Source organism: Prionailurus bengalensis, chromosome C1 (genome assembly GCF_016509475.1).
Source record: "Prionailurus bengalensis isolate Pbe53 chromosome C1, Fcat_Pben_1.1_paternal_pri, whole genome shotgun sequence".
Lineage (NCBI taxonomy): Eukaryota > Metazoa > Chordata > Mammalia > Carnivora > Felidae > Prionailurus > Prionailurus bengalensis.
Window position 1 is genome coordinate 214581204 of NC_057345.1, and position 18830 is coordinate 214600033.

At 46.6% G+C, this 18830-nt stretch overlaps 1 pseudogene; it reads left to right on the top strand.

Annotated features, from left to right (window-relative positions):
* Positions 1-294: 294 nt before the first annotated feature.
* LOC122479534 lies at positions 295-18707 on the top strand (annotated as a pseudogene).
* The last annotated feature ends 123 nt before the right edge of the window (positions 18708-18830 follow it).

Genomic DNA, 18830 nt, shown 5'->3' on the forward strand with positions numbered 1-18830 from the left:
AGCCCAGAGGGCACCCCAGCTGACCAGCCCTCAGCCAGCTCCTGGCCTGGCTCTGCCCCTTCCACTCAGCCGGCCCTGGTTTCCTCGGTCTGCCTGGGAGTGTGACCTTGGTCTGATGCTGATCACTTGGGGAAACAGGCACAAAGGCCACTCGGGGAAGCTTTGCAGGTAACAGTGACGACAACTGCCATTTTATGGGGCTTAGTCAATATGCCTGGCATTTCACAGGTATAATGCGTATGACCTTAACTCAGGGTACAGATACGGAAACACTTCAGCGTTTCTCGTTGAGGGATGGAGCGCCAGCTCCTCCTGTGCCCCCACTGGCAGAAAACTGAAGCAGAGGAGGACATTCCAAAATACGCCCCTTTGGCGTAAGAATTATCTGGAGCCGGTTATTCTTCAGAAACAGCGACACAGGAGCAGCTCTGAAGAATGAGTGGACGTTACTCTTTTGTAAGGGGACGTTTCATCTTGTGAAAGAAATCGGCACTTCGGTCTCCCTCTCTGTACCAGGGAGAGGAAGGTGGCTGGAAAGGGCTAGCATTACCAGGGCAGAGGGCGGGGGCTTAAATCTGCCTGACAACCTGCCCCTTGTTTGCTGTGCTTTTCCAGGCAACTTCTCACAACTCCCCACTCTCCCTCCCCCTCCCGCCCACCCCCACCTGTCCCGACATCTTTCTCTAATCTTGGGCTGAAGATGGTATTTAGAGTGGCGGCTTCGGCCATTTCGTAGAGTTTTAACTCAGTTTTCCTGGGTTATCTCCCATGCATACAGGAGGCACCCATGGTGCTCAACTTCTGTTTATCTGTCCTTTATTACCGGAAGTCTAAGAAAAATTATTTTGGGGGGCGCCTGGGTGGCTCAGTTGGTTAGGCCTCTGACTTCGGCTCAGGTCATGATCCCACAGTTTGTGAGTTCGAGCCCCATGTGGGGCTCTGTGCTGACAGCTCGGAGCCTGGAGCCTGCTTCGGATCCTGTGTCTCCCTCTCTCTCTGCCCCTCCCCTACTCTCGCTCGCTCTCTCGCTCTCTCTCTCTCAAAAATAAATAAATAAACATTAAACATTTAAAAAAAAAAGAAAAATTATTTTTTCTCCCTCTCGGAGCCCACTTACTCCCAAATTGTACAGAACTCCAAAGTCTTCCTCAGTGGAAAGTCCAAAGACTTTGGAAAGTCTGTTGCCTGCCCCTCCACACGGTCGGTCGTGCCGTGGGGCGCAGCCTGCCCCGGGGCACAAGCTGTAGCAAGGCCCATGCTTCACACAAAGTGATTCTCCTCTCTTTTTTTAAAAAAATTTTATGTACTTTTGAGAGAGACAGACAGAGTACAAGCAGGGGGAGGGGCAGAGAGAGAGGGAAACACAGATTCTGAGGCAGGCTCCAGGCCTATCAGCACAGAGCCCGACGCCGGGGCTCGAACTCACAAACCACGAGATCATGACCTGAGCCAAAGTCGGACGCTTAATCGACTGAGCCACCCAGGTGCCCCAAAGTGACCCTTCTCTTAATCATCCTCCCTAGTGCAGCCCTCCTTCCCCAAAGAGCAGTAGCAAGTTAGGGGTACTGAGTCCTGTGGCTCTCAGTCCCTTACACAATCTGCTCTCAGGCTCTCTGTCCCTGGCAAGGAAATTTCCAGGCCTCTCCTGACAATAGATTTTAGTCCTCAACCTGATCCTGGAGCAGGCTGACAGGGGGATGGGTCTCAAATTCTTTCCTCCCCAAAGGCCCTGGACTTGAATACAACCTGCTTCCTTCCCTCCCATGCTGTCAGCTTCAAGGCCGCTTGAAAAGGGGTCCCCACGGCCACTCAGCCATGTTTACAGAACTATAGGAGATCACTGAAAGAACCCCAGCCTTAACAAAGAAAGCCTGTTCCCACAAGACTTACGCTGTCCACTTAGACTGAGAAGGAGTGGGGAGGGAAGCTTCTGGAGCCCCATTACACACCACAGTCAAGTGAAGAAACCACTCCCAGGAGAAGGGCCCCAGAGCTACTGTGTGACAGGACACAACTTGAATTTAGGTCTGTGCCCCTAAAGCCCTCAACCTGCTGTCTCCCAAGACCTTCATTCAACCCTTCCTTTTTCCCTTAGTGGTAACTTCCAGGTGTATTTGTGGATTTTTGCCCCAAAGCCCAGAGAGTAGAAAAATGTTATAGCCAATGAGTAGTTTGAAATCTGATATTTTGATGTGTGGAGGAGGCCAGGAGTATTAGCACTATAAGAAAAAAAAATCCAGATAGTTACTTAAAATACTGTGAAGAAAATCTTGTTTCAAAAATACATTATGCTTGGGGCACCTGGGTGGTTCAGTCGGGTAAGCCTTCAACTCTTGATTTTTGGCTCAGGTCATGATCTCACGGGGCGTGGGTTCGAGCCCCGAGTCGGTGCACTGTAAGAGCCTGCTGGGGATTCTCTCTCTCCCTCTCCATCGGCCCTTCCCCTGCTCTCACCCTCCCTCTCTCTCTTTCTCAAGATAAATAAATAAACTTAAAAATATATATATGCTTTAAAGCACAACCCCAAGCTATCTCCTTCTAGCCCAGTTCATTGTCCTTGAGCTATCTTGCACCCTTTTAAAAATTGCAGGTACTGATGGCTATGGAAACACTTGTCCGGAAGAGCTTCCATTGACTTCTATCCCCCCTGTGGAAAAACCAGTTTTGCCTCCGTTTGCAATTCAATTCTGTCACTCCATATAAATTTGTGCTCGTCAATGTCTCCTGTGTGCCAGCTGTATCATCTGATTGTTCTCATGTGAATAAAATAAAACTTTACCTCGGGGGTCATTTTTATATCTGTACAAATTATAAATTTATCTTTCTCAGAAAATTCTCTTAAGTTTTTATATTAAAACGAACACAAACTCGGGGCCCCTGGGTGGCTCAGGTCACCATCTCTTGGTTCATGAGTTGGAGGCGGTGGCCAGCCCTGTGCTGACAGTTCAGAGCCTGGAGCCTGCTTCAGATTCTGTGACTCCCTCTCTCTCTCTCTCTCTCTCTCTCTCTCTCTCGCTCTCGCTCTCGCCCTCGCCCTCACTCTCTGCCCCTCTCCCGCTCACTGTCTCTCAAAAACAAACACTGAAAAACGATTTTGTTAATAAAAAAATAAAACGACACATATTATGGAGCGGAATGCAATTTTTGCATGTACTTCTAGTACAAAATTTACATCTTGGAACAAATTTTACACCTCCCAGGTGAACCCAGGCACACAGCTCAATCCTTTTCGACAGGACTCAAGCCCCCAGGCTTGTCTGAGAAGCTCCCCAGGGAGCTTTGAAAAATGCTGGCGTCCAGACCCCAACCCGAGCGGTTCCTTGCGAACCTCGAGAGTGGACGAGAGTCTAGGTGTTTTAAACAGCCGCCCAGGTCACTCGGACAAGCACCCCAGGGGGAACTAGTGGCCGGACGAGCATTTACTGACCCTGCAGTGCAGCAGGTGACCTGTTAGGAATTTATTTTAATCCGGTGCGGCCGAATCTACCAGGAATGCCCAGAATTCTTGCCCCCGCCCCTAGGCTGGGCAGCCGTCCCCCCCCCCCCCCCCCCCCGCCCCGGGGCTTGTAATCTCGGTGCAGAAAAGCGGTGCTGGAGGGCGCGGGCGTCCCAGGGCGGTCAGGCCAGCCGGCGACCCAGAGGCCATCCCAGAACCGCCCCGGGCTTTAGTGGGGACAATCGCGCTTTGCCATCGGGCTGGGGGCGGAGAGGAGGGCGGTGAATGGTGGTGGAAGCCGCAGAATCCCGGGGGTGCGGGCAGGGGACGGAGAGCGCGGCGCTCCGCTCCCCCAGAGAGGCGTGTCCGGGCGGGACGCACCTGCCGGCCCGCGGCTCCGCGGTGGGGGCGGCGCACTTACCCCCGGAGCCGGCTCGGCAGCGGCGGACCGGGCGCGGGGCCCCGCGAGGACCGAGGGCGCGGTGCGGCGGGAGGCCGGCGGAGTCCTCGGCTCCCGGGCAATCCCAGGAGAGGGCGGGGAGCGCCCCCAACTGCCCACGTAGGGTATCGTGAGCAAGGGACGGGAGGGACGATTTGCGCCGGTTTTGTGAAATCTGTAATTTGCGTTATTTGTACCCCAAATCCCCGGCGTTACCTGAGGGCATGTGTGCCCCGCAAACGCTGGAAAGCCCCACACCAAACTGTGTAACAGGAATTGTTTCGAGGTTTCATCCTTTTCCTTTGGCTTCTCTGTGTGAGGCTTTCTAGCACGTAGCACTGAGTTGAGAGGTAAAGTTTAGGAGGTAGAAACGTGCCAGCATCCGGACGGACGTGGTGGCTTTGGAGGGAGTGAGATGGCTGTGAGGTCTTCTGGGCCACCTTAGGGTCGCTATTTCAGGGGAAGGAGGACTTATTATTTTACCCACCAAGGAGATGAATTGCAGCCCCTTACAGTTGACAGAAATCACAGGCCAGGGCGCCTGGCTGGCTCCGTGGTAGCAGGCGACTCTTGACCTCTGGGTTGTGAGTTTCAGCCCCACGTTGGGCCTAGAGCCTACTTTAAAAAATAAAGTAGGGGCTCCTGGGTGGCTCGGTGGGTTAAGCATCTGACTTCAGCTCAGGTCATGATCTCTCAGTTCGTGAGTTCCAGCCCCACGTCCGGCTCTGTGCTGACAGCTCAGAGCCCGGAGACCGCTTCGGATTCTGTGTCTCCTCTCTCTCTGTTCCTCCCCTGCTCACTCTCTCTCTCTCAAAAATAAATAAACATTAAAAAAATTTTAATAAAAAAATAAGATGAAAAGGGGCACCTGGGTGGCTCAGTAGGTTGAGCATCTATCTGGCTCAGATGGTCTCTGGGATGGAGACCCGAGTAGGGCTCCGCTTTGAGCATGGAGCTTGCTTGGAATCCTCTCTCTCTCTCTCTCTCTCTCGATCAGCCCCTCTAGCCAACTTGCCCTCTCTCTCCAGCCTGCCGGGAGAAAGCACCAGCCACTAGCCCGCCCACCCTCCCAGGCCTTCTGACGTTAGAATGAAGGCCTTAGATATCAGGGAATAGTTTGCTATCACCGTACTTGTTTAGTGTCTGAGCTCTCAGACACATGATGCAACACTCTAATTTTTATATAAAGCTAACATTGAATATAGCCAACATTGGTTAGGATATGTTTGGTTGCAAGTGACATAAAACTCAGCTCAAGTAAAAGACCAAGGGCCACCTGCAGCATGATTGGTCTGAGTCCACTAATCATCCAGGAGAGACACATAGGTCAGTGGTCCCACCTGCTGAAGCAGGCTGCCCTAAGCGATGGAGATCTGTGCTCAGGCAGCTGGGGCGCGGAAGCTGAAAATTACCCACCACGCTGAAGCCATGCACGTGAGATCAGGTCATGATCTCACAGTTTGTGAGTTCGAGCCCCGCATTGGGCTCTGTGCTGACAGCTCCGAGCCTGGAGCCTGCTTCGGAATCTGTCTCCCTCTCTCTCTGCCCCTCCCCTGCTCAAGCTCTGCCTCTGTCTCTCAAAAATGAATAAATGTTAAGTTTTTTAAATAGAAAGTTCCTTGGGGCTCTTGGGTGGCCAGTTAAGTGTCAGTTAAGTGTCTGATTCTTGCTTTCGGCTCAGGTCATGATCCCACAGTTTGTGAGTTCGAGCCCTGCATTAGGTGGCTCAGTTGGTGTCCACTTCAGCTCAGGTCATGACCTCGCGGTTCATGAGTTTGAGCCCTGCATCGGGCTCTGTGTTGACAGATCAGAGCCTGGAGCTGTTTTGGATTCTGTGTCTCCCTCTCTCTCTGACCCTCCCCTGCTCATGCTGTCTCTCTCTTAAAAATAAAATTCAAAACACATTAAATTATAAAAAAAAAATCCATGTCAAACTCTGTACCACACACAGCGTATACTTCCTTTTGCACATGAAACGTTTACCACATGTGTGTATTAAGAAGAAAGAAAACATCAAGTATCCTCCAAAGCAGAAATCTGACAGGCCAAACACTATGTCCAGGATACAATAAACCAGAGATTAATCACAAAAGTAAAGCAAACAACAATCCTAGCCTCCTTCTTAAGTAACTGTCGAGTCAAAGAGAAAATAGAAACTATAATGGTTGATTGTTTTGAATTAGGAATACCACATAATTATGAGATAATGCCAATTTACGTCATTATGACTTCAAAGGTGTTATATGTCAGGCCTTAGCCCTAAGGTCGTGACTATTTGAACATTGTAAAATTTACCAACTTTAAATGCATTCATTTTTTGTAAGAAAAATTACTATAAATAACTGACCTAATATTTCAACTCAAAATTTCAGGGAAAGAACTTTAAAACAAAGCCAGGAAAAAGAAATAAGAAATAAGAAAGAGGAAAGTTAACTTTAATAAATGTGAAAGCAGTAGAATTGATAAAGAAATTCAAAAGTCGATTTTTTTTAAGATTTTATTTTTTTAATATCTTAAAAAAAATTTTTTTGTTTGTTTCCATTTGAGAAAGAGAGAGACAGTGCACGAGCAGGGGAGGGGCAGACAGAGAGACTGAGACAGAATCTGAAGCAGGCTCCAGGCTCTGAGCTGTCAGCACAGAGCCCGACGTGGGGCTCGAACTCATGAGCCATGAGATGATGACCTGAGCCAAAGTCGGACGCTCAACTGACTGAGCCAGTCAGGTACTCCTTAAGATTTTATTTTTATGTAATCTCTACACTCAACATGGAGCTTGAACCCACAGTTCTGAGATCAAGTCGCATGCTCCACCGACTGAGCCAGCCAGGCGCCCCCAAAAGTAGATTCTTAAACAAAAAATTAAGCACTTCAATAGTTACAGTTTCTGCCAAATTGAATAAAAGGAGAGAAAAGACAAATGCAATTAGCAAGTTGATGTAATTAACACAGTTTATAATGTAAAATTATAAGAATGACAATTCCCACATGAACATGTGAATAGGTTTTTAAATCTTATTGGAAAGTATGGTTCAAATTAATACAAGAAACAGACTCACAAAGAAAAGAAAATCCTTATGTTCCCCTAAGTGAGGAAGAAGCTCAAAGCATTATCAGAGGATCATCTTCCCAGGGGCGCCTTTGTGGCTTAGTTGGTTGAGCAGCCAGCTCTTGATTTTGGCTCAGGTCATGATCCCATCGTTTGTGGGATCAAGCTCTGTGTTGAGCTCCCTCCCTCTCTCTCTCTCTCTCTCTCACGAGATAAATAAATAAGCTTAAAAAAAAATCACCTTCCCAGAGTCCCTGTAGATCATTTGGTCAGTAAGTTCTTTCAGATTCCAAAGAAACAACTCACTCCAGCCTATGTAAGCCACTGCTGATGTGGAAAAGGACAAACTGTCCAACCCCTTGTATGAAGTCAGTACAACCCGGATGCGAAACCCAGCAGAGCGAGCCCAGCTGCACGATGCCAGACTCCTGACACACATCCAGAACCCCCTTCCATTTCCTGGTCTTGAGCTCCCGGGTTCTTGCCCTCCCATTTGTCCCTAAATCCTTTTGATCAATAGTCCCCTTTTTCCAGGGCAGACCCAGCCTTCACTTTAATCCCCCCAAGGGGCTTGCGTGCTGGATCATTCTCACCAAAGCTGGGTTTTGCTCGCTGCCTTCCTCATCACACTTAGTGACTTAGACCCGGTTAACCTACTCACCCAACACCCTGTGCCCACACTGCCGCTGAGTGCCTCTGACCCTCTAGCAACCCATGGGCATTGCTGACCAGCTGCAGAGCAGAAAGCCCCCTTGGGGGCCTATTGCATGCCAAGGCTGCCTCTGTTAGGTCTCTGCTAGAGACAGCAGACTAGACAGTGACCATCCTCCCCTCCTGGACATTGCCGATGCCCTCCCCACCCCCCACCTCTGTATCCACCCCACAGCTGTCTCACCAGCACCTCTGCATCTGCACCTCCCTGAGACACATCTCCCCTTCTCATGCCTTGTTCTCTTACAAGGGATGTGGGTCCCACAGTAAAATGGCTCAAGTCCCTGGGGGAAATATGGTTCTTTCAGTTTTGCCACAAAGCTTTCCCCTATTCTGGTTGCAGTCACTGGTAACTGACAGAAACCCAACTCCAAACTTGGTCAAGAAAAAAAAGAACTTTTAAGTGGATGTAACAAATCTCTAGGGCTTCGGGTATGGCTGGATCCAGGTGCCTAAATGATTGCCTTTCATCTGTTAGCTCTTTTTTTCTCTGAGTTGACTTGATTCTCTAGCAGGCAGCTTCAGACTTAGGTGGTCTTTACAGATCACACTCCCAAAAGAAAAAAAAAAGTAAGCAGAGTTAGAAGAAAAAAAAAAAAGGAGATACAGCTTTTGTGATACCAGAGAAGTCATTTTAGACCTCCAGCTATTTATGCCCTACTGTGATTTATGCCCTATTTGCCCATGCACACTTCTTGCAGAACTTTCTACGAGGTGTCAGAACGGGGGAAAAATGCAAAGACCTCGATACTTAAGGATTTAAAGGGAATGCAAAGATGAATAGTCTCTACCAGGCCAGGAAATAGTCTAACCATAACAGAGACAATAAATCGGTGGTCAAACTCCCAGTGCTGTTTCAAAGGTAAGCAAGGCCCTGCATTCCTTACCCAGGATAAGGATCCCGAGACCGCATCCAGTTTATTCCAGCTCTAGGCTCTTGGAGCATCCCCATGACCCTTCTCCTTGTCCAGTTATCTCTGCCTCTTTATAATTTAAAACCTCTACCCAAGAAGGAGCACAAACCTCATTAACATAACATACAATGTGTAGGAATGTTTCCTTAAGACACAGGCATGACCTTATGCCCGTCTCTACGTACGATGACAAAGATCTCCTTTCTGAATGTTCATCCTAAGCCTAAAGAAAAGAAACCCCCTCACCCCTGCTCAGGGAGTCACATGGCTTTGGAATTTATTCCCCCCTCATCTCCTTATTCGCTGCAAATAAATTTTCCTTTCTGTGTAACAGCTCTGCCCGATGTAATCTCTATCTGTACCTCACCAAGGAGCAAACTCACATTCATTCAGTTCTGAAATGAGTATCTTTCCGATATTTCTGGCAAAAACTCAAGGAGAGATTCTCATTAGGCCGGCGTGTATCATATATCCAAGCCAGACCAGTGTTTATGGCGAGGAGAACAGAGTCCACTAACCAGGATATCACTAAGGCCCGGGACAGGGTTAGGCCCATCCAATCCACAGGGCCCAAGCAGGATTACAATGAAAGGGGGCTGTCAAGGAAGGATGGATTCCCCAAGGAAGGGGTTAAGAGGAAACAAAAATGACAAACTCAGCCTGCAGCGCCCCAGGCTGGGACAGATTACAGTTGACCCTCACACTCTGCTCAGGATCTGATGCTTCACACCCTTGGCCCCCAGATGAGCCTGGACCCTCCACCAAACCCTTTTCTCAAGAGATTGTTTTCCTCTTGGGCACTTTTTTTTTTTTTTAAAGTAATCTCTGTGCCCAAGGTGGGGCTTGAACTCATGACCCCGAGATCAACAGTCGCGCGCTCCACAGACTGAGCCAGCCAGGTGTCCCTCTCTTGGGCACCACTGATCCTTCTTACAATCTGGCTTCCATTCTCTGCCCACCGAACCCCATCAGGATTGTTCATTTGTGACTGACCTCCAATTTAAACAGGTTCATGGATCTCCCCATGGGGCTTTCAGGTCTATGCAAATCTGGAATTGCAGCTTGGACATCAGATTCTGAGTGAAGGAAAGAGGAACCCAGAGCAGAAAGAACAGGAATTTCCATTCTCTTTGCACAAGAAGGGGGCCTGCTTTCCAGAACTGAACCTGGGTAGTGAGCTATTGGTACCTAACAAATTATACCAAACTTTAACAACCCAAAACAACAAAAAACATCTCTGGAACTTGGGAGCAAATTAAGTGGATTCACCAAACACAAAAGTTCTAAATGAAAGATTATACAATACAGTTAGTAGCATATTAAAATTTCAATAGGGCAAAGGATCTGAATAGATATTTCTCAAAGAGGATAAACAGCCAATAAGCACACGAAAAGATATTTAACATCACTAGTCATTAGGGAAGCAAATCAAACCCACCATGAGGTATCACTTAGGTATCTCATTAGGATGGCTCTTATCCATGAGGATGGTTAATAAAAAAAGAAAGGGGGGTGGGCCTGGCTGGCTCAGTTGGTAGAACATGTGACTCTTGATCTCAGGGTCATGAGTTCAAGCCCCGCATTGGTCATGGAGCCCATCTGTGGGGAAAAAAGGGGAGGGGGAGGGAATAACAAGTGTCGGCAAGGATACGGAGCACTTGGAACCCTCGTGCGTTGATTGGTGGGAATGTAAAACGATGTAGCCACCACGGAAAACAGTGTGGTGGTTCCTCAGAAACCACTTGATGCAGCAATTTTAATTCCAGGTATATACCCAAAAGAACTGAAAGCAGGGACTCGAACAGATACTTGTACATCGGTGCTCATGCAGCATTATTCACAATAACCAAAAGGTGGAAGCAGGCATCAAAGTCCATCAGTAGACGAATTGATAAAGAAAACATGGTCTATCCATACAGTGGAATAACTGAATGAAATTGCCACAACATGGTACATACACGCTGCAACACGGATGAAAACATCACGCTAACTGAAATAGAACAGACACAAAAAGACAAATACCGTATGATTCCACTTACATGAGGTACCTAGAGTAGCCAAATTCATAGAGACAGAGAGTGGAGTCGAGGTTACCAAGGGAAGTGAGGAGAGGAGGGAGGGAGTGTTTAAAGGGCACAGAATTTATGTTGCGGATGATGAAAAAGTTCTGAAGTTGATGCTGGCGATGGTTGCACGGCTCTGTAAATGTATTTAATGCCACTGAACTGTACATTTTAAAAAGATTAAAATGACAAATTTTGTGTAATGTATATTTTACCACAATAGTAGATAGATGATAGATAATTAAAAAAAAATTTTTTTTTATGTTTATTTTTGAGGGACAGAGACAGAGCGTGAGCCAGGGAGGGGCAGAGAGAGAGGGAGACAGAATCCCAAGCAGGCTCCAGGCTCTGAACTGTCAGCACAGAGCCCAGTGCTGGGTCCCTTCCTGGAGGCTGGCCACAGGTTGTACTCCCACCGCCCCAGAGACAGGCCAATGAGAGGGTACAAAAGCCCTACCCCTGCCTCCATCCGGAACAATCTGAGGGATAGTCCCAGCTCCAGAGCTCCCATGGGAACTGAGACCTCCATTTCGGCTGCATCCCAGCCCAGCTGTTCCTGTCCCCCATCTTCCTCTCTCCCCCCTCGTCCCCCCTCTCCCCTCCTCCTCCCACCCCTCCTCCCCCCACCCCCAGGCGCTGAGCCTGAGAGCCCTGCCCAGTAAACCTCCTTTTGCAAATTTCCCTCTCAGAGTCTGGGTCCCGGAGACCTGCCCAGTGACACCACCTATACTTGCTCCAAAAAACTGAACCTCAATCTGATCTATTGTCTAGAAATACGAGGGGGCAGAGAACATGGTAAACACCACCCACAGGGACGTAATCAGCAAACCCAAGAGGAGGCCCATTCTGCAGGGCAAATTACTTGATGTCATCGATGAACAAACAGCAAGAAAAATGAAAAGAGGGAAGGAAAATTCACAGACTGAAAGAGACTCCAGGGGCTCCTGGGGGGCTCAGTCAGTTGAGCGTCTGATTCTTGATTTCAGCTCAGATCATGGTCTCACAGTTCATGGGATCGAGCCCCAAGATGGGCTCTGAGCCGACAACACAGAGTCTGCTTGGGATTCTCTCTCTGCCCCTCCTCCGTTCTCTCTCTCTCTCTCTCAAAATAAATAAACTCAAAGAAAGAAAGAAAGAAAGAAAGAAAGAAAGAAAGAAAGAAAGAGACTCCAAAGCCATGTGCGCCTCCTTTGAATGCAGGTTTGATAAGGGAAGTGAAAAAAAAATACAAAATGATGAGCTAATCAAGGAAATCTGAACACTGAATATTTGATGACAGCAAGGAATTAATGTTTAACTTGTAAGATGTGATAATGAAATTGTTTTATTAAAAGAATCATTAACCTTTAAAGATACATATTGAAATATCTTAAACAAATTAATATAATGTTGGAAATATGTGGACAAAATATTGGGAAAATTGGAAATACGGATGAAATTATATAATATTGAAAATATATTTCAAAAATTTCTGAGGGTTGTGGGAAGGATGAGGGACAAATGAAACAAATTTGGACAAAGCTGGGGGCCGTCGGGTAGCAGGTTCTTTTTTCTGGTCTTTCTACTTTAATATGTGCTTGACAATGTCTCTAATAAATTTATTTTTATTTTTATTTTTTGAATTTTTTGAGAGAGATCATGCAGGTAAGCAAGCAGGGGAGAGGCAGGAGAGAGAGAGAGAGATTGAGAGAGAGAATCTCAAGCAGACTCCATGCCTGGCTTATGGCCCAACTCAGGGCTGGATCTCATGACGGTGAGATCATGACCTGAGCAAAATCAAGATTCGCACACTTAACTGACTGAGCCACCCAGGCGCCCCAAAAGATTTTTTTAAAACATCAATTTGAACATAAAAGTTGGCATCCTATGTAATGGTAAAACACTTGGGTGGTTCTCAGCATGATCAAACGTGTTCCCTCGAGGCCACAATCATGAGCTAACTAGGTCTGGAAGTCACAAAGCAAAAAGATGTGAAACAAGAAAACGGACATGAGAGGGGCGCCTGGGTGGCACAGTCGGTTGAGCGTCTGACTTCAGCCAGGTCACGATCTCGCGGTCCGTGAGTTCGAGCCCCGCGTCAGGCTCTGGGCTGATGGCTCAGAGCCTGGAGCCTGTTTCCGATTCTGTGTCTCCCTCTCTCTCTGCCCCTCCCCCGTTCAGGCTCTGTCTCTCTCTGTCCCAAAAATAAATAAACGTTGAAAAAAAACATTTAAAAAAAAAAGAAAACGGACATGAGAAATAGGACTAGTGAAAAGGAAGTTATGTGATTTGCAGATGACACAGTTGACTACTACAGAAAAACCAAATCAAGTGAAATACGTCACACTTATGACAATGTAGCAAAGAGACTAAATGCGAGAAGAATAGACATGTGGGGTTTTTTTTTGTTCTTTTTTAATGTTTATTTATTTTTGAGAGAGCACAAGCGGGGAGGGACAAAGGGAGAGGGAGACACAGAATCCGAAGCAGGCTCCAGGCTCTCAGCTGTCAGCACAGAGCCCAGCGCGGGGCTCGAACCCACCAACTTCAAGACCATGACCTGAGGGGAAACCAAGAGTCAGACACTTAACCACTGAGCCACCCAGGTGCCCTAAGACATGTTTTCTTATATGTTAATAACATTCAATTAGATTACATAATGGTGGGAAAGACTCTATCAAAATAACCAGGAAAAAAATTACTAGGGGGCGCCTGGGTGGCTCAGTTGGTTAAGTGTCTATTGATTTCGGCTCAGGTCATGATCTCGTGGTTTGAGTTCGAGCCCCGAGTTGAGCTCTGTGCTGACAGTGCAGAACCTGCCTGGGATTTTTTCTCTCTCCCTCTCTCTTTGGTCCTCCCCCGCTATCTCTCTCTCTCAAAAGAAATCTTAAAACTTAAAAAAATGTTTGTTAATAAAATAAGAGGAGAAACATGCAATTCTTCTTTAAAAAATTATTAGGATATAAAAAAAAAACATTATTTGGAGTAGCCTTACTAATAAATGTAAGAGATGTGTGAAGAAAGGTAAATTTTTTTCTTAGTGATATAAGTCACCTGTTCCAGGGTGGAAAACTGACGGTTGTAAGAATGTCGGTCTTTCCAAATTAATGTTAGTGTTTTAATACAATTCTAACCAAAATGTGGGGAGTCTTTTATGCCGTTATTGAAATATACGGACATACAATAATTTCACGTATTGAAAGTGGATAACGTAATAAGTCTGACATGCATACTCATGTCAAACCGTGACCACAGTCAAGAGAGCGGGCCACCGATCACTTGTGCCCCTAGGCACTCTCTCCCTTCTTTCCTTCTTTGCCTCCCCCTCTCCCTTCCCTGGTCTTCAGGCAACCACTGATCTGCTTCCTACCATCATGGATCAGTTTGCATTTTCTGGAATTTTATAGATGTGCAATCATCTATATAGCACCTACTCTTTTTCATCGAATTGCTTTTACCTAGCATAATTATTTACAAATCCACCCACCCTGTTGTGCGTATCAATAGCTCCTTTTCAGTCTTGTTTTTTTTCTTTTCTAAGTAAGCTCTACATTGAATGTGGGCCTTGAACTCACAACCACGATATCAAGAGTCGCATGCTGTATGGACTGAGCCAGCCAGGCGCCCCTCAACAGCTCCTTTTCATTGTTGAGTGGTATTTCATTGTATGGATATACTAAATTTTATATCTTTTTTTATTTTTTATTAATCTTAGAGAAAGAGGACAAGTGGGGAGGGGTAGAGAGAGAGGGAGACACAGAATCTGAAGCAGGCTCCAGGCTCTGAGCTGTCAGCACAGAGCCCAACCCGGGACCCGAACCCACGAACCATGAGATCATGACCGGAGCCAAAGTCGGATGCTTTAACCGACTGAGCCACCCAGGCGCCCCATGGATATACTAAATTGTAATCAGTAGTTGAACTTGCAAATATTAAATCTAAGAATAATGAAGGTCAGCTGTATGTACTGAAATGCATTACAAGGAACTGCCTTTCACGACTGTGGGGGCTGACAGAGGGGGCTGGCAAGCCCAGAATCCACAAGGGCAACCCGTCAGGAAGGGCTGGCTAGAACTCCATGCCCACAAGAGTTGAACTACACAGGCAGAATTTCTTCTTTCGGGAATCTTCCACCCTGCTCTTTAAAGCCTTTCAACTGTTTGAATTAGGTCCCCTTAGATTATGTAGGATCATCTCTCTTAACATCAATTGCCTATAAACTTTCATCACCTCACAAAACACCTTCCTGGCAACACCTAGGCTAGTTCTGACTCCAGAACTGGGGGCTGTGGCCTAGCCAGGTTGAGACATCAAAAGACCATCACAGTCACTGGACGAAACCACGCTGTAGCTGCAATACTGAAGACAGAGGAGTATGATAAAAGCTACGTATTATCCCGCTTCACGTTTAATAATGAACATGACAGAACACAACAGCCAGTGTTTTTGTGCTGGAAAAATCTCGCGAATGAATGGGAGAATAAAAGCGGCGACACTGAAAGGGCATGGCACGTCTGGCCCTCCAAAAAAATGCATTGAAAGATGCAGGGGGGTTTGTTTAAGGAGAGCTCAACTCGGGAAAAGTTGGAACACTCCCGACACTGGATGGGCTATCTCACAATAAGCTTTTACTGCCGCGGGCTCTGAAACTGCTCAAAGACAAATCTCCCACACTGTTCGAGAGACGTGTGGAAGGCAAGGGCATGCGCGAGGAAATTAACGAGCTACTTTATGGGTTGGATCAGAGGACAACAGTGGAAGCAGTTCCTTGTCCAGCGGTGTGATATGTTCTAGAATAGACCTTTCTTTTACCAGTGAAAGCAGGTCGTTGAGGAAACAGCCTCGCTTTCCCCTCCAGCAGGCAAATGGACGAAACCGCAGACCCCGCAGACCCCTCTCAACGGAGGGGGGGGGGGGGCATCTCCTTGCTTTTGGTCAGAGGGACGCGCTGCCGCTTTCTTACTTTGTGAGTCGCCCGTGCAAACTACAAAGGCTGTCGACGTTTTGGAAGCGCTAAACACGTTTTTTGCCAAGTCGGTTGAGCCTGGAAAGAAACGCTTCATTCTCTGGCCAGATGGACCTCCCGCAAAGCTTATTTTGCCAACTCGAGTGATAAAGAGAGCTCTGCACGTCGTCATCGCTCGATGCTTTTTACGCAGACCGGCACAGGCAGTAGAGACTTGCCCAATATCTCTGCAAGATGTCTTGTCAACATTCATCAAAGTCGTCAACTCTGTCGGAAGCAGGTCCCTCCATCACTGCATTTGAAAAAGTTTGCAAGGAAATGGGAAAACAGTTTATAGAGGGCTTCTCACTGGCTTTTAAAGGACAAGTTCTTTTTTATTTTTTAATGTTTTTAAATATTTATTTTTGAGAGAGACAGAGACAGAGACAGAGACAGAGTGAGCAGGGGAGGGGCAGAGAGAGAGAGAACAGAATCCCAAGCAGGCTTCAGGCTCTGAGCTGTCGGCACAGAGCCCAATGTAGGGCTCAAACCCATGAACTATATGAGATCAGGACCTGAGCTGAAGTCGGGGGCTTAACCGACTGAGCCACCCAGGCACCCCAGAATGTTACTATTCTTTGAGAAAACCCTGTCTTCACCTAGTAAAGCAAGCCCTGGACGCTTAGATATAGATCTATGCAAATCAAGATTTTCTGGACTTATACCAGAAAAAAAGAAAGCTGTTACAAACATTTTCATACAATTTTTTTGTGTGTGGACACGTTTTAATTTCTCCTGAGTAAATACTTAGAAACAGAACTGGAGTCATAGCGTAGGTATATGTTTAACTTTACAGTATTATAAACTGTCGGTGTAGCTGTATGTTGAATTTTATAATAAACGGCCACTTTCCAAAATGGCTGTACCATTTGACATTTTACTGGCAATGAGTAAGAGATTTGGCTCTATAGCCTCGACAACGTTTGCCCTGTCAGTTTTAACTTTAGCCATGCTGGGGGGTAGACAGTGGTATCTCTTTGTGGTTTTGATTTGTATTTCTCTGACGGCTAATGATGTTGAGCACTTTTTCATGTGCTTTTTTTTTTTGCAAATTCAGATGTCTTCTTTTATAAAGTGTCTGCTTAAGACTAGTCTTTTTATTGGGCTATCTTTTTCTTGAGGACTTGTCATCCTTTATAGTTCATGGGTACAAATCCTTTATCGGGAATTCATTTGTGAATATTTTCTCCCAACTTATGGTTGTCCTTTCATTTTTCTTAACAGTGTCTCCTGAGGAGGGGCACCTGGCTGACTCAGTCAGTGGAGCGTGCGACTCTTGATCTCTGGGTTGTGAGTTAGAATCCCACGATGGGTGTAGAGATTGCTTTAAAAAATAAAATCTTAAAAATAAATAAAACACAAAACAAACAAAAAGTATCTTCCGATGAGCAGACATTTTAATTTTGATGAAGTCCCATTTAACATTTTTCCCCATTTATAGTTAATGCCTTTTGTATCCTAAGAAATCTTTTCCTACCCTAAGCCATAAAGATATTCTCCTTTGTTTTCTTCTAGAAGTTTTATAGTTCTATGTTTTGTATTCAGGTCTGTGACCACCGTGCATTAATTTTTATATATAGGGTGGAGTAAAAGTTGAGGTTCATTTTTTTAAAATATAAATAATCTAGTTTTCTAAACACTATTTGTTGAGAAGACTGTCTTTTCCCCCATTGAATGCCATGCCATTTTAAAAAATCAATCAAATCAATATATGAGGAATTACTTCCAGAATACCTTCTCTATTTCATTGATATATTTATCCTCACAACAATAAGGCACTGCCTTGGTTTCTGCAGCTTTCTAATAAATCTTGAAATCATTTAGTGTGAGTCCTACAGCTTTCTTTTTTTTTTTTTTCTTTTTTCTTTTATTTTTGAAGGCCATTTTAGCTATTCTAGTCCTTTGCATTTCCATATAAGTTTTTAAGTCATCTTGTCAACCTCCACTAAAAAGGTTGCCGAGACTATGATGATTGGATTGAATCTATAAATAAATTTGGAGAGGATGACGTCTTAACAATAGTGTGTCTTCTCATCCACAAACGGAGTATATCTCTCCAGTTCCCTAGTTATTTCAGTTCTCGCAATGTCTTCTCATCTTTTGCTGCAGTTATTTTGGTGGTGAGGAAGATGCCTGGGAGGAGGCTCCCGCAGGGACAGCAGCCGTGCGTGCGGCGAGGGAGGGAGCGGCGAGTAGCTGCCGCCAGGGCGGCGCCCGAGAGCGGGGTGGTGCGGGGACTGGAGAGCCGAGTGGGCCCCGCTCTGCCTGCCCTTCTCTTCCGGTCCGCACGCGAGACCCCGAGCAGCACCTTGGGCCAAAATCCATGAAAGGGTGCCCGACACTAACCACAAGGGGGCGCACGAGTCCTCAGAAAAAGAACAGCAAGAAGCAACTGAACATATGGATGAAGTACAAAATGCAATGGTCAGACTTAATGGCCAAGCCAGTAAGGAGACTTTGCAAAGACAACAGAAACATAACAAACCCCGCCAACCATTTTTTCAGGAGGGGTCGGAGCTGGTGGCCCAAATTCCACATCTGGGGGGAACATTTGTCAGCCATCCTCAAGTTATCTGCACCGCTTGGGGAGGGGGATGAAGATGTGAGCATTGTTCGCCAAGAGTGGAAGCGACAGAACTTCAAGGTATTAAATCAGGTGACAGAATAGATTTTTATCTTGGTGAAAAACCTCACTTCGAAAACAAAGTGCTTTCCAAAGAAGTTCCTCGGAGTGTTGATCCACCCCCAGGGCTCACGGAAGTCAAGTGGAAATCTGGAAAGGATTTGGCAAAACGTTCAAGTCAGACTCAGAATCAAGCCAGCAGGAGGAGAGAGCGTGGGAGCCAGAGGGTGTCCTCCTCTGGTTTACTGACCAGTCTGCGCGGGTGCGGGTGAGTGGGGCGGGGCGATCAGAGATGACAGGTGGCAAATCCATGGCAGCACTCCTTGGCTCCCGACATGGATGAAGAAGAGGAAGGAGAAGATGATGATGGAGGAGGAGGAATGGAAGATATTGACAAAGTGAGGATGAAGATGATGTTGAGCAGGAGGAAGGGGAAGGACGAGGAGAGAGAAGCCGACTCATGGAACAGGGATGGATTCCAGCCTTCCTAAATCGTCCCCAGTTCCTGGGAGCAACTTGCAGCCTTTTTTCCCCCCCTCTCCTCTTGTGCTCTGTCGCCCTGTTTTTTGAGGTCCCGATTCTCTCTTTTACACCAGCAAAGGCTCTCAACTATC